Source organism: Schistocerca gregaria, chromosome 4 (assembly GCF_023897955.1).
Source record: "Schistocerca gregaria isolate iqSchGreg1 chromosome 4, iqSchGreg1.2, whole genome shotgun sequence".
NCBI lineage: Eukaryota > Metazoa > Arthropoda > Insecta > Orthoptera > Acrididae > Schistocerca > Schistocerca gregaria.
In genome coordinates this window covers 523,699,592-523,716,730 of record NC_064923.1, presented here as the reverse complement: position 1 = coordinate 523,716,730, position 17,139 = coordinate 523,699,592, and the positions used below count along the sequence as shown (strand labels likewise).

The window sequence follows — 17,139 nt, the reverse complement described above, 5'->3', positions numbered from 1 at the left end:
AGAATTCTAAATATCGACGTCCGTTTTCCTTAATATCTACATAGGTTTCTGTCTCGTGAACCAATGGTTGGACATGAATTTTTGTGCCACATAATCATCACCGGGATTTGGGATAGGTCCTGGCGTACAGATTTCACATTAATCATACGACTGAGAGAGAGAGATATCTCAGTCCTGTTTATAAGTCGGAAATACGGATGGAACGATAAAAATTGACGACAAATGCGTAAATAAGATGAGGAACGTCTTTCATTCTCCAATATCATTTCAATAGCTCTTTGTATGTTGGAAGTGTTGTTGCTACGACTGCCTGATGATGGCTATCTCTCTATTTCTCAGTATTTTGTACTACATTGTACCTTTCCATGAAGTTCGAATCATTAAAGTGTTTGTGAAAACTTCCCTATTATTGATTTCCAAGTACAATAATACAATGATCCCATAAGAAATTGGGGAAGTGTACCTGTATAACGAATAAAAACTTTGTAAATGGTAGTAATATGAGAGTTATAGTATATAAGGTAGTGTTATTCCATGTCATATTGTTAGCTAGTGTCCTTAATAAAAAAGATCCTATATTGACACTAAAGCGAATTATTCCTTCTAGTCAGTTTGTGAGATATGTTAGTCTCAGATCTGGAGGACGAGAATGGGATTGAAACTGTGAACTGCACTAAAAAACCGTTAGTCAGTTGTTCCCATTTTGAGATTAGTTTTTGAAGGTGTTTCTCACACCAGTTTAGGTCACACACACATACACACCTTTTCAGAAACACAATATACAAGTATCTAACTTCAGCTGCCATGTTATATAAAAGTTATGCGATAACGTCTTAACAAATTTCCTGTCATCTTGCTCCTTCTTGATGTCATTATTTTCTATATTTTCTATTCTTCGCCGATCCTGAAGAGAACCTCCTCAGTTGTATCAGTTCACTAATTTTCAGTATTTTCGTATTCTCTTCTCGTTTTCTCGCAATCCTTGATTCACTACCACACAATGCCTTGCTCCAAACGTAGGTTGTCGGACATTTCTTCCTGAAATTAGGGCCTATGTTTGCTATTATTAGTCTCTTTTGGCCAGGAATACTCTCTTTCCTCCGTTAGTCTTCATTTTTGTTCTTCTTGCTTCGTCCGTCATGAGTAATTTTGCTTCCAAAGTAACAGAATATTTTCATTTCGTCTTCTAATTCATGTAAACGGACTTTAATGTTAAGACTATTCTTCATCTTATTGTTGCTAGTAATCATTACTTGTTCTCTCTTCGGTTTACCCTCCATCCATGTGATACACACACTACAACGTCCAGTTCATCCAATAAGTCGCGTAAATAAGCAGTGTCAACATCGAATCTTACCGTTTGTAACCTTTCACCCTGAATCTATGTCTTGAACCCTTCTTTTATTTTCGAAATTTCTTCTTAGTAGCAGAAGAGGTAAACATTGTATCCCTGGGTTACACTCTTTTTAATACAAGCACTTTGCTGCAGTCTTTCATTGTTATTGTCCCTTCTTCGTTCTTCTATACCTTTTCTCATAGCTTATTCCTATTTTTCTAAGTATTAAGAACTCCTTACATCATTTCACTATCTCTAGGACGGCGAAGCTTATAACTGTGTCGATTTTTTCGAGGTTTTCTTCCTTCCATTATTAGGTGCAACGCCAAAACTACCGTTATGATGCCTTTATCTTTACGAAAGCTAAACTGATTATCAGCTAACGGTTATCGATTTTCTTTTTCATTCTTCTATATATTATCCTTTCAGCAACTTGGATGCACGAGCTGTTTAGATGATTGTGCGATAGTTCTCGAACTTATGTTCCCATGCTATCTTAAGGATTGTTTTTCCGAAGTTCTAATGGCATGACACCTAAAGCATTCTTAATTTTGACGCTCTTGCTTTTGATTGCTACGAAGGTTTATTTTGCTGTTGGATAAGCTAAATCAGTTCTCTCGACATCCATCCAGTTCTCGATTTCTTCACATTCTTTTTGCATCCTTTTCGCCCTGGATTCTTATTTATTCCATTCCTAATTAACTTATACTACTGTATTTCCGTTTTCCCCAGACCGTTTTTGTACATCTTCCTCTTGTCGATCACTTGATGTATTTCTTCTGTTATTCAAGAGTTCTTCGTTGTTAGTTTCCTTGTACCGTTGTTTGTCTATCCAACATCGCTAATTGGGCTTTTAAAATATATCAGTTTACCTGTACCTGATCCGTCTGCTTTGTTATCCATTACTGCAGTATCTACAGCCTTAGACTTCTGAAATGCATCTCATATTTTCGCCGTATTTCAACATCAAATTTGTTTAGGTTGAACTCAATTCTCTTCTTTTCTCTGATTTTTGCTTCCAATTTCATTTTATCCTGTACTCGCTTCTATTCCCTCTCCTCCTACCTAGTTCCTATCACCCACTATTATTATATTATGATCTCCCTTTATGTACTTAATTAACTCTTCGATATTCCGCTATAGCGTCTCCATCTCTTCTTCCTCTGCTTGTGAGTCTGGCATGTATACCTAAACTATTGTAATGGACGTTGGTCGCTCTCTGTTCTGAGGAGAGCAACACAATTACTGAACTGTTCACAGTACCTCACTCTCTGCCCACCTTTATAATCATAATTAATCCTACCCCTATTATTTTCTGCTGCTATGTATTCTTCTGCCCAGAAATCAGTTACTTCCAATTTCACTTCAGTGATCCCCACTATATCTTAGATTGAGACTTTGCATTTTCCTTCGCAGATTTTATAGATTCCCTGCCACGTCGAAATATCTGGCATCCACTCTCCGACTTGTAGAATGCTACAATTTCGATAGCGTGGTACACGATATTTACTTTCTTTGATGACGCACATTTTGTGCTCGTGGCACGCCAGGAAGCCTCTTAACTAAATGGTAATTATCTACACAAATAATTTTTTTTGTATGAAATCGTAAATTTCCGAAAGTTTTTCAGCAATTGCTTTGACATTTTGACACAACGTTGCTGGCGAATAGGCACTTGTTTTCAAATATTCCCGAAAATAGTGAAAAGATCGTGACACATTTACTTGAAATTTTATACGATTTACCAAAAATTTGAAAAGGTACTTGACCGTCTTACTTGAGACTTTTGCATGCACTTGATATAAACCGGTAAAGAACGCCTGTGTTACATCAAATTATCAACGATACTCCGCTCCACGTCCACACAAGGGTTTAAACAATAATATACAGGTTTTCTGTTAATGATTGCGCTAAAGAAAATGCTGTGCTGTGCTTTGCTGTAAAAATTTGTGGATTTGTTTTCATTCTCGCATCGCTACGACAGCGGGGCATGGAAACCAACAGATAAATTGTTCCTCTCATATACAACATTTTTAAACACAAATTATATACCCTACAACGTACTGTTTTGTTTTCTTCCTCGCAGACGGTTTTCACAGGAAACAGGAAAGTCATTTGTGCGACTTTGCCAGTTTTTGAAAAGAGTGGTCGGAGAGGACATGGAAGGACGGGTGAGAGAAAATGAACAATGACAGAGGAAAGAAGGAGATGGAGAGAGAAAGAGCACGGACGGGACGAAATCGAATGGGAAGGAGAAGAACATCGGAAGTAAAAGAGGGCAGAAGGTGATAGACAGAGAAGGGGGAAAGGGGGAGGGGCTGGAGAAAGAGAGATCGAGAAGGAGGCGGAGAGAAATAGCGGGAGAAGAAAGAATAGGACATTTAGTTCCCGTGCGTATAACGAACGTGAGCCTTCTCTTTTCTTTCTTTTCTGTTTAATCAGATTGAGCCACAGCAACAAGTCACAGGGTGTAGCTTGTTGGATTTGTGAAAATTCATTAGTTTCCGACCATAAAAGATGCACGCTAAATATTAATGATTAATTTTTTTGCGAGAAGTTATCAGTCTTCTAATTGGTTTGATGGGACATAGCATGAAATCCTCTCCTGTGCCAAGCTCTTCATCTCAGAACAGGTTTAGATTTCACAATGGTGTCTGGACAATGAGAATTTAATACCATTTTCAGTCATGATATTTTGCTATTACCTTCGGATGCACTATATTTCTCTCTTTGCTGTTCATAATTTCTTTCTTTTGACGTCTGAAAGATACCTGATCATTACAAGCTTTTTTAAACTTTTATCTCGTTTAATGTGAACGATCTTTGTATCGCGAAAAAGGAAGGGGGCTCATTTCCATTCCAAACCACGCCGTGTTTGGAGGGAAGTCAAAAATTCATTCCCTTTCTCGACAATGAGCTCATCTGAAATTCTAATTAAGGAGGAGTTAGTCTGAATCGCCTAAAGGATTACACTCCTCTCTCTCGTGTTTAAAGAGTTTAAACTTTTTATATCCACACACAGGGATTCAATGTGCTTCGAGGTAACAGAAGCCACAACGGAAACTTACTATTCAGCCAGAATCATCCACTGAATATGATAGAGATATTTCTTTGAAACGTAGGTCTTTTTAAAAAAACGCTTGGTTCATTTTTTGTGTTCTGTATATTCGTTATATATTTCGCAGTCTAAGCTACGATCCGCTTCGTTTCAATCCATAGAAGAACTTTGGTAAGTGTTCGCAATATGATAAAACAGTGGGCAGCGAAAGTAAATTTAACTCACCACAATAAATATTTCATAGATATTGTAAATATGGCTGAAAAGTAAATTAAAACCGGTAACATGAGGAATGTAATTATTTTTGATTAGCGTGTATTTAATGCTAATATTCGGCAGTTTTGGATTCGAAAATCTTTTATTTAGAAACTTTTCTTCTCGAAAAAAAATTTTGGGCACATGTCTTCACAATATTGTTGAAAATAATGCGATGAGATCATAACATGGACAACATCTTCGGGTATCTGTGAGTGTCTTGAACAAACATTGTATAGATAACATTGTGTAAAACATCAAACACATTTTTCTGAAACAATTTCAACTTCGGTTGTACATTTCACTACTTAATGATCTTATGTAGATTCAAAACTATGACATACTTAAACTTTTCCCTATCGGTATAGCAAAGCATTGCAAAAGAACAGATAAGAAATAAATGGAAAACAAGTACGCTAGTACTATTGAGACTGTGAACAGTTGTACATTGTTAGCGACCTGTAATGCCGATGTTTTGCATTCTTTGATTTTTCTGAGAAAAGACATGATGAGGTTGAAATATTCACACGGTAACACATTTTTTAGATAAAGACTCGTATTTGTAATATGAAAAAAAATTTATTTCTAATGTAATCTGAAGATGATAGGACATCGTTGTCAGATATCATCAAAACTAAGAGCACTGTAGAAAGAAAATTCTTAAAGGTGATTTTTCTCCAGATATTAAATCCTGTTTTACATGACTGATAGGCTTGCACTATGCTGACTGATTGAAGAAATATTCTGATTTCAAATCTGATAATTTTGAGACAAATTAGTAATTATTAGCAAAAGATTGTACTTCCAGTGAAAATTTTTCTTTATACTATACATAGAAACAAGATTGTAACAGTAAGGAAATTCGTCTTAGATTGAATTTAATGTCCTATCTTCACGAAAAGCTAGGGAACTGAAATGGGATCTTAGTAAGATGAAAAAAATGAGACGATTTTGAGAACTTAAAAGGGAGCATCGGGTACAATTGACTGCCATAGCGGAGAAGACCTCAAGATAATTGGCTATATTTGAAGGATTGAATAGTAAGGCATCTGAGGAGCTTTAATCCAGACTAGATGATTTATTGTTTTTTTTTTTTTTTTTTTTTTTTTTTTTTTTTGTCTTCAGTCTACTGACTGGTTTGATGCGGCCCGCCACGAATTCCGTCCCTGTGCTGTTTGATGCGGCACACCACGAATTCCGTTCCTGTGCTAACCTCTTCATCTCAGAGTAGCACTTGCAACCTACGTCCTCAATTATTTGCTTCACGTATTCCAATCTCTGTCTTCCTCTACAGTTTTTGCCCTCTACAGCTCCCTCTAGTACCATGGAAGTCATTCCCTCATGTCTTAGCAGATGTCCTATCATCCTGTCCCTTCTCCTTATTCTGCGTAGAACCTCCTCATTCCTTACCTTATCAGTCCACCTAATTTTCAACATTCGTCTATAGCGCCACATCTCAAATGCTTCGATTCTCTTCTGTTCCGGTTTTCCCACAGTCCATGTTTCACTACCATACAATGCTGTACTCCAGACGTACATCCTCAGAAATTTCTTCCTCAACTTAAAGCCGGTATTTGATATTAGTAGACTTCTCTTGGCCAGAAATGCCTTTTTGCCATAGCGAGTCTGCTTTTGATGTCCTCCTTGCTCCATCCGTCATTGGTTATTTTACTGCCTAGGTAGCAGAATTCCTTAACTTCATTGACGTCGTGACCATCAGTCCTGATGTTAAGTTTCTCGCTGTTCTCATTTCTACTACTTCTCATTACCTTCGTCTTTCTCCGATTTACTCTCAAACCATACTGTGTACTCATTTAGACTGTTAATTCCGTTCAGCAGATCATTTAATTCTTCTTTACTTTCACTCAGGATAGCAATGTCATCAGCGAATGGTATCATTGATATCCTTTCACCTTGCATTTTAATTCCACTCCTGAACCTTTCTTTTATTTTCATCATTGCTTTCTCGATGTACAGATTGAAGAGTAGGGGCGAAAGGCTACAGCCTTGTCTCACTCCCTTCTTAGTACGAGCATTTCGTTCTTGATCGTCCACTCTTGGTTGTTGTACATATTGTATATGACCCGTCTCTCCCTATAGCTTACCCCTACTTTTTTCAGAAACTTGAAAAACTTGCACCATTTTATATTGTCGAACGCTTTTTCCAGGTCGACAAATCCTATGAACGTGTCTTGATTTTTCTTTAGCCTTGGCTCCATTATTAGCCATAACGTCAGAATTGCCTCTGTCGTGCCTTTACTTTTCCTACAGCCAAACTGATCGTCACCTAGCGCATTCTCAATTTTCTTTTCCATTCTTCTGTTTATTATTCTTGTAAGCAGCTTCGATGCCTCAGCTGCTAAACTGATTGTGCGATAATTCTCGCACTTGTCAGCTCTTGCCGTCTTCGGAATTGCGTGGATGATGCTTTTCCGAAAGTCAGATGGTATGTCGCCAGACTCATATATTTTACACACCAACGTGAATAGTCGTTTTGTTGCCACTTCCCCTAATGATTTTAGAAATTCTGATGGAATGTTATCTATCCCTTCTGCCTTAATTGACCGTAAGTCCTCCAAAGCTCTTTTAAATTCCAATTCTAATACTGGATCCCCTATCTCTTCTAAATCGACTCCTGTTTCTTCTTCTATCACATCAGACAAATCTTCACCCTCATAGAGGCTTTCAATGTATACTTTCCACCTATCTGCTCTCTCCTCTGCATTTAACAGTGGAATTCCCGTTGCGCTCTTAATGTTACCACCGTTGCTTTTAATGTCACCAAAGGTTGTTTTGACTTTCCTGTATGCTGATTCTGTCCTTCCGACAATCATATCTTTTTCGATGTCTTCACATTTTTCCTGCAGCCATTTCGTCTTAGCTTCCCTGCGCTTCCTATTTATTTCATTCCTCAGCGTCTTGTATTTCTGTACTCCTGATTTTCCCGGAACATATTTGTACTTCCTCCTTTCATCAATCAACTGAAGTATTTCTTCTGTTACCCATGGTTTCTTCGCAGCTACCTTCTTTGTACCTATGTTTTCCTTCCCAACTTCTGTGATGGCCCTTTTTAGAGACGTTTATTCCTCTTCAACTGTGTTGCCTACTGCGCTGTTCCTTATTGCTGTATCTATAGCGTTAGAGAACTTCAAATGTATCTCGTCATTCCTTAGAATTTCCGTATCCCACTTCTTAGCATATTGATTCTTCCTGACTAATGTCTTGAACTTCAGCCTACTCTTCATCACTACCATATTGTGAACTGAGTATGATCCTGGGTACTCCTTACAATCCAGTATCTGATTTCTGAATCTCTGTCTGACCATGACGTAATCTAATTGAAATTTTCCCGTATCTCCCGGCCTTTTCCAAGTATACCTCCTCCTCTTGTGATTCTTGAACAGGGTATTCGCTATTACTAGCTGAAACTTGTTACAGAACTCAATTAGTCTTTCTCCTCTTTCATTCCTTGTCCCAAGCCCAATATCCTCATACACTTTCTCTATCTGTTCATCTTCAGCTTGCGACGACGTCGGCATGTATACCTGAACTATCGTTGTCGGTGTTGGTCTGCTGTCGATTCTGATTATTACAACCCGGTCACTGAACTGTTCACAGTAACACACCATCTGCCCTACCTTCCTTTTCTTAACGAATCCGACACCTGTTATACCATTTTCTGCTGATGTTGATATTACCCGATACTCATCTGACCAGAAATCCTTGTCTTCCTTCCACTTCACTTCACTTCACTGACTCCTACTATATCTAGATTGAGCCTTTGCATTTCCCTTTTCAGATTTTCTAGTTTCCCTACCACGTTCAAACTCCTGGCATTCCACGCCCCGACCCGTAGAAGATTATCCTTTCGTTGATTATTCAATCTTTTTCTCATGGTAACCTCCCCCTTGGCAGTCCCCTCCTGGAGATCCGAATGGGGTCCTATTCCGGAATCTTTTGACACTTCTTCAACTACGGGCCACATGTCCTGTGGATACACGTTACGTGTCTTTAATGCAGTGGTTTCCATTGCCTTCTGCATCCTCATGTCGTTGTTCATTGCTGATTCTTCCGCCTTTAGGGCCAATTTCCCACCCCTAGGACAAGAGAGTGCCCTGAACCTCTATCCGCTCCTCCGCCCTCTTTGACAAGGCCGTTGGCAGAATGAGGCTGACTTCTTATGCCGGAAGTCTTCGGCCGCCAATGCTGATTACTTATCAAAATTTAGGCAGTGGCGGGGATCGAACCCGCGACCAAAGACGTTTTGATTATGAATCAAAGACGCTACCCCTAGACCACGGGTACAACCCGTCACACCTACTTGTCGCTTAGGCTATCAGCGTTTGCTGGCATCTAGACTTCACTTTCAAGTTCACTAGGATAAAGAAATGGTACAACCTCTCTCATAAAGATTACTTTCATCAGCTATTTATACAAACGTAGCTAGTTTAATTCAGAGTATTTCCTTTAGGGTAAATCTCAGGTCTTGTTATGTATCATATTATGACAAAAGAAAATATAACCTATACAGAGTTTATGAAGGCTTTAGAACAATTTTGAAAGTTCATCGTTATCTTCCATGTATTGTGCTGTCGCGAAGGGTCGAACAACATGCTGAAAGCCTGTACGGTAATTAAGCAAAGCATTCGAATCACCCTTGAGACATGTAAAGATAATGACTGGATATTTCGTCAAATACATCGTGCAACTGCTAATAAAAATCATGCTTTTCTTCATCGTTGAAGCGTAGACCTGTGCCGTTGTTGTCCCGGTTTGAGTAGAATGAAAACGTCCAGTAACGATTCGATCATTAATTGGAGTTTTTCGAAACAGACCCTTAGCTGTTTCTTGACTTAGTGCTAGTACAACATCATGAAAATGTTGACCATTATGCCCTGAGTAAAGGACTATTTTAGAATAGCTGACTATTTGAACTTTGACTGTCCAGCAAATTTCAAAAAAGTTCCAGTATATCTAGTTTATACTGATCGGATTTTGCAACCTAGCCTATTTAAGGGCTATACCTTCCAAGTTCCGATCAGGGTAATGTATTTCGCAACAATGATTCAATTCCTTTTCATCACTGGCAGGATACCCAGTCGCGTTATTCTTAGATTATGTAAGTCACTTTCACGTCCATGCTATGATTTACATTCACATTAAGATTCAGAATTCTCAGGTTCGGAACCTGGAATGTAGTAAAATTAAATCAGGTGTTGCTAATAGATTCAATTAGCAAATAAGACTCTAAAGCAGTAAATGAGTCTTGATACTCTGGAAACAAAACAATAGATGAAGGTCGAATTTGATAGCAAGAAAAGCACATACGCCGCTGAATGCACCTACAAAATTATATCATTGTATGACACATAAGTTAGGAGACATGACGTTATAAACATTGAGATCCGTGAAGAACTTTTGTGTTGTGCATGACGTTTAAATTTATTATTACTTTTCTACTAAATGTATTCACACATATTTCACTGACAGTATTCACATATGTTGGTAAATGTACCGACACAAATGTAGTATTGTACGGCACATAGGATAAGAGACATGACGTCATAAACACTGAGGTACGTGAAAAAATGCCGCACCATGCATAAAGTTCTATTAAATATATTCTTTACGACTAAGACACTCATACAGTAGCATCAACTTAACAAAATCACTGACACCTGGCAGCGCTTTTTGTAGGTTTGAACTGCGAAGCGCAAACAGCTGTAGGTGGAAACGATATCCGTATATAGAGCTAGAAGAGGTGTTGCCATAGAGACGCTTACAAAAGACGTAGATACGCGAAGCAGCTGCGCCCAGCGTACGCGAACTTTCCAGGGTACTGTACTTGCACATTAATTGTACACTGTGTGTATATTCTTTGTACGACTGTTTCATAATTTCACAAATACATGGAAACGAAGTTCTTTATGTACGGGTCTAAAAAGGCAGTTAATTTTTTGTTTTCGTTTCTAATAGAAAATTGGCGAAATGAATATCCTGGCAATGCCGGTTTGTATGTTTGTATATTACAATGAGGCGAGTAAAGCCATGGAATAGCGATAAGAACATATACAGATGGAGGTAGTATCATGTACACCACGTATAAAATGGCAGTGCCTTGTCGGAGCTGTCATTTGTAATCAGGTGATTCATGTGAAAAAGTATACGATGTGTTTATAGCCGCACGACGGGAATTAACAGACTTTGAACGCAGAGTAGTGGAGATAGACGGACGGGACATTCCATAGCGGAATTCAGTATTCCGATATACACAGTGTCAGGAGTGTGCTGAGAACAGAAAATTTCACTTATTATCTCTCACCAAGCACAAAGCAGTGGCTGACAACCTTCACTTAACGAACTTAAACACCGAAAATAGTGGTCGTTTAGGTAGAGTTGTCAGAGCTAACAGACAAGCAACACTGCGTGAAGCAACAGCAGGGACGAAATGTGGGTCGCACGACAAACGTATCCGTTACCAAAGGGCGACGAAATTAGACGTTAATGGGCTACAGCAGACGACCTATGTGAGCGCCTCTGCTAACAGGGCGATATCGCCTGCAACGGCTCTTCTCGGCTCTTGACCAAATTGGTTGAAACGTAGATGACTGGAAAACCGTGAGCAGTCAGACGAGTCCCGATTTCAGTTGGTAAGAGCTGATGGTATGATTCCATTATGGTGCAGACCATATAGATCCAGGCTATCGATAAGGTATTGTGCAAGCTGGTTTTGGCTCCATAACGATGTGGGTTATCTTCCTATGGAATGAACTGAGTCCTCAGATTCAACTGAACCGATCATTAACTGTAAAAGATATGTTCGCCTACTTGGAGACCACTTGCAGCCATTCATGGACTTCGTTTTCCGAAACAATGACGGAATTTTTGTGGAGTTCAGATGTGAGAACATTTTTGACGATTCGAGCGACTGACTTAGCCACCCAAACAGACTGACTTAATACCATCGAACGTTTATAGTACATAATCGACAGGTAAACTTGTACAGAAAGTCCTACAGTGGCATCATATTCGCAGTTAGGTACGACTATAGAGGCAGCTTAGCTTATTATTTCTGCAGGCGACTGCCAACAACTTCGCTGGATATCGGGGCTCAGTTCGAAATGGGTCTCATCACTGAAGACAATTCAGCTGCAGTAAAACAAATTCCAAGCAGAAGACGTTGCAGGCGCCCCAGACAGCACTGGGATACCACCTTATACTGCTTGTCTTCACGCTTTGCAAACGCTACCGTGGCGAGCAAGGTCGCCCGATGCCTCCCCAACTGAGTACGTTTGGAGCTATATGGGAATTTCTCTCCAAGAAGCTCCAGATATAGACGATCTAACGCACCAATTGGAAAGAATTTCGCGTTATCTCGCTCAGGAAGACATTCAACACCTATATCAATCAATGGGACCCACATAACAGCTTGAACAATGGACAAAGGTGGAACAACCCGTTATCAACTCGGTCAACTTATGGAGCTGTCTCTCACGATTAAATAATCCATTTTTCCTGAAATTGTAATCATTTGTGGGTCTGTACATGTACATCACATCTACCGATTTTTGCCCCATTGGTATAATTTCATCGTGGTGTATAGTTTTTTTGCCTTACACTGTATTACATTTATAAATAAGACTCTTAAACCTTACCTATTTCATTAATTTGTTGTCTTCAGAAGCCTGCTAAATTATTGATATTTTGAATGTATTTAGCTTTATTATACATTGCTTAAATGTTTGGTCTAGGTACAAAGATCTGTAAAAAATGGCTCTGGGCAATATGAGACTCAACTTCTGACGTTATCAGTCGCCTAGAACTTAGAACTACTTAAACGTAACTAACCTAAGGACATTACACACATCCATGCCCGAGGCGAGGAACCTGCGACCGTAGCGGTCTCGCGGTTCCAGACTGTAGCACCTAGAACCGCTCGGCACTCCGACCGGCACAAAGATTTATAGTTTCCCTAATTTTGTAGGATTCTGAAGAATGCAAATTAATTTGCAGCGACTGGTAAAGCGAAAGAAAATATAAATGCTTATGACTCCTTGTTACGTGCTAGGATTGTGGTTTGTTTGCGTGTTGTACAATTTCAGCAAGATTACCATAAAAATAGTTGCTTATTATCAATGTAACTTCAGGTTTTATTTAAACACTGCTTTTCCCTGCTAATGATCGTTATTTCGTTAAAGAAATCTCCACCTGTGACCATATACGAGTAGCAATGTTGTCTGTCAAGCAGTGTAAATGGCACTAAGTTGCAGATCGTTTATCGAATTTGAAGCTATGTTACTCGAGGTGGCACCACTTTTCTGCAAGCAAAATGAACAGTTTTGTCACACAATGCTACACGCACACAACACTAATATATTTTTCCTGTCAAAATATTTCTTAAAAGTTGTTACGAAATAAACGAGCTTCATACATCAACAGAGAAGAATATATGTCACGTAACATTCTATTTGCGCTATATTTAAAGATTATTTACAATCTAAGTCAAATTACTTCCTCAAAGTGGGTTCTGGGCCATTTATTACTCAATTATTATAGGAATTATTACCAAGGACATTTATGTCTCTATAGGAAATCTGTTTAAAACTGCCGCTGCAATATTTCACTAGGATGGCGGCTAACATACGACAATCACTTACCGATTCTCCTTCAGGCCCTGTTTTACTACTAACAAATAATATATATTAAATCTTTTTGTACCGTCACTATATGCATTAACATTCAATGTTAATCGCTTATTATTCAGCATTTACCAATAAACCGCACTGTAAATCAATAGCGCTAATGGCTGCGATCCTTTCTAACTGAGGAAAAAACATTTATCTAGGGCGCGAATTACAATGAAATAAAAGATTAAACAAAGAAAATTCATTTCAGTGACACAGAAACTCTGTTTTTCTAATATTAAAACAACATAATACAGCTTTTTACAGACCTCAGTGTTACAAGATATCAACCACGTTGATCATTATTTTCACAGAAACATAAATTATATCACTGGCAATAATTATTTGTTATTATTTTAGTATCGATGAAGTCCTTTTTTTATTATTATCACGAGATTGTTCGCTCAAATTCCACACACAATGCTGTCGCGAATATTGTTCTTAATAAAATATGGTCGTGGATATTACATTGCCCCTTGGGCAGAGAAAAAAAAATTGGTTGATGTATTTTTTTTATCAGACCACCATACCCACGTTACTTATTGCTGACTTTCACTTGATTAACATATTGTTCTCATCATGCAAATTTTTGGATAGAACATTAAGTAACTCATAACAAAGTTAGTGTTGACGTGATAGTATAAATGGCTTCAGTAACTGTAAATTCTTGGAAAATGCGGCGGAAACTTCCCGGATTAACTTGTCCCCCTCCCCCCCCCCCTCATTTGGGTTCAAAGGATTCGGAAAACCAGGAACAAAACCGTATAAGGTGCCTTAAGAATATACATTTACCTACTCCTATTTGTCAGGCTTGGAATGAGTAGAACAGATAATATTTTGAACACGCAACTTTAAATTTCTGTTTAGTGGAATCTGAGCTCAAGAGAGTCTTTTACGGAGGTTAAACATTAAAATTAAAAGTTAATGTAACTCAAATAACAAATTTCATATAAAGATTCCCCGACGACGTCGCGTAGCCGCCCCCGCGTCGAGCCGCTGGATCGCAGGCAGGCAGAGACAGCTGCTGGAACGCCCCCGACCAAGTGGGTGGATCGCCGGCAGCCGTCACCCGCACCCTAGTCTGGATCTGTTGATGTCTGGAAGTATTCCTGCAGCACGCCCTGCTTCTCTCTTTCCACGTCCCTCTGGTACAAGATGGGACCATGAAATGTTGAAAAAAAAAGGAATATCAGTAACAAGATAATTATTATATTTATCCTGTGGAAGAAGTTTTAGTCTCAAATTCACTTTCTTTCACACGGATGTATACAGTTTGATTTTGGATGATGTCCTGCGTCTTGACATTGTTCGTTTGAATGTAGTGATTCATAGTCAACTTTAATTAACTGTGGACTGTGCACATGTACGACACTGCACCGTTTATCATTCCGGTGTCCATCGTGTACTTCGTTCAGCTTTTGCGGTAAGCAATCATTTCCGCTAGGCGCTGCGTAGCCAGCGTTGCATTATATTGTTGCCACGCGGCTGGCTGTACTGTCTGTCTCATAACGTTTGGCACGCGAAGATGACTGGTGACACGTTTATTTGAGGTCTAGAATTTTACATCGATTTTAATACTGTTAACAGATCTTAACGTCCATGTCGTTGCAGCTAACACTGACACACTATGAGCGTTCATATGTTCTACAATCACAATTATAATAACTCTTCAATACTTTTCTTAAAAGAAAATACAGTTATTCACGAGTCCATTAGAGTTTCATATTTCTTGGGAGAGACGATTCATTGTCGTAATTGCTCCTAGTGTTTCATAAACCACACAACAGACAATCTTGTATACAAATGGCACTTTACAAAATAATGCATTTTTTTGTACAAGTGCGCATTGTTCCATATTGTAATAACTTGACAATATAGATCAATCACTGTCAAAAAATATGAGACAAAATGACTACTGGAATCTTGTACATTGTTATGACCGTAGGATAATGATTTAACAGTGTACATACCAGTACATTTCCATAATTGATGACAATCGCTTATCGATTCTGATTCAGGCCCTGTTTTACTACTAACAAATTAATTATATTAAATTTTTTGAATCTTCACTATATGAATTAACATTTAAAAATATTTCTCAATGTTAATCGCTTATTATTCAGCATTTACCAAGAAACCGCGCTGTGGATCAATAACGCTAATGGCTGCACTCCTTTCTAGATGAGGAGAAAACGTAACATTTATATAGGACGAGAATTACAATGAAATAAAAGATTAAACAAAGAAAATTCGTTTCAGTGACATAGAAACAACATTTTTTCTAATTTTAAATAACAACATAAATCAGTGTTTTACTGATCTCAGTGTTACAAGACATCAACCACGTCTGATCATTACAACAGTTGGAACAAGAAGAAGAATTAATCCAGAAGAATCACAGTTAACACAAGATGAAGATTTCCATAATCTTTTTCCATGAGCATTGTCTGAGGCATGATTTTCACAGAAAATTAAATTATATCACTAAGAACAATTATTTATTGTCATTTTAGTATCGATGAAGTCCTTCTTCATTAATATCATGAGTATGTTCGCTCAAATTCCACACACAATGCTGTCGTGAATGCTGTTCTGAATAACATACAGTCGTGGATATCACATCCTGAATTTTATTCTGAAACATACAGGTACGTCGTTGCAAGCTGCCTCACCTCAGTGCCAGAGTTAATCAATCGCAGTGGTGGCAAGTTGTGGCGCGCCCATTTTCCGACAGAGCATATAATTGCATTACAAGCCTGTACAATACAGCCTAAGACGGAAGTACAGAACCTAAACTACTGTTACTCTGTGGGAAAGTATACAAACTAATTAATCTCTGAAAAAAGGAAAATATTACATGCTGTCAACGCATAAAACGCATCAGAACAGAGATACCTTGTACTGGATCGATTATTACGGCGGTAGTAATTTATTTCGTAAGCCAACACGCAACCTGCTTGCTTTTTAATGAGACAGCTGCGGCCGTACCCACGGTGCAAAATGAGGGTAATTCTGTGGTTTATAATGTGGAAAACACGCTGCAGAAAGCATGACATGTGTCACCGGCCACCGGTGTCAGTACTGCGTCCGGCCACCGACTGCGGAGAGTCGACGGCAGGGCGATAACAAAAAAAGGTTCAAATGGGTCTGAGCACTATGGGACTTAACTTCTGACGTCATCAGTTCCCTAGAACTTAAAACTACCCACACCCAACCAATCCAAGGACATCATACACATCCATGCCCGAGGCAGGACTCGAACCTGCGACTGAAGCGCCTAGAACTTCGCGGCCACTCCGGCCGGCAGGGCGATAACACTGCAACTGTCAAAGATCGCCCGCCGAGGCCGGCTGCAGATTAAACACAGTTAAAGTCTACGGTTTTTTCTGTTCTGTCCCGTACGGTCTGATCTACTACAAATTATCCAGCGTGTGGTCAGATTCAACTCATATTGCCTCAGAATAATATACGTCACTGTATGATAGGTATACGACTGGCGCTATGTGTGTATTGAGTTAAAGACTACACGTCACTATGCTACTTTACAAATTATCTCTTGTGATTAATAGATCGTATCTATTGACTTGATTTCATCGTCGTGTAAGCTTTGTGGAGCACTTCTGGATTATTTATGTTTCGACGTTGTTACGAAGAAATGACAGTTTCTTTGCCTTATGGTCGCGTGTTTAATCTTCGACATAGTCAAGCTTTTCAGTAACTGTCATACTGACGAATTTTTCCCTCGATTTCTTCTCACTAGCGAAATTTGTGAGGCAAGTCAGTGCTTATTAACGAATATCAAGATC

General features: G+C 38.8%; 1 protein-coding gene across 1 annotated transcript in view; it reads left to right on the top strand.

Annotated features, from left to right (window-relative positions):
* The window catches only part of LOC126268031 (uncharacterized), a 460,342-nt gene that overhangs the window by 10,131 nt on the left and 433,072 nt on the right, over positions 1-17,139 (top strand). The window lies entirely within an intron of this gene.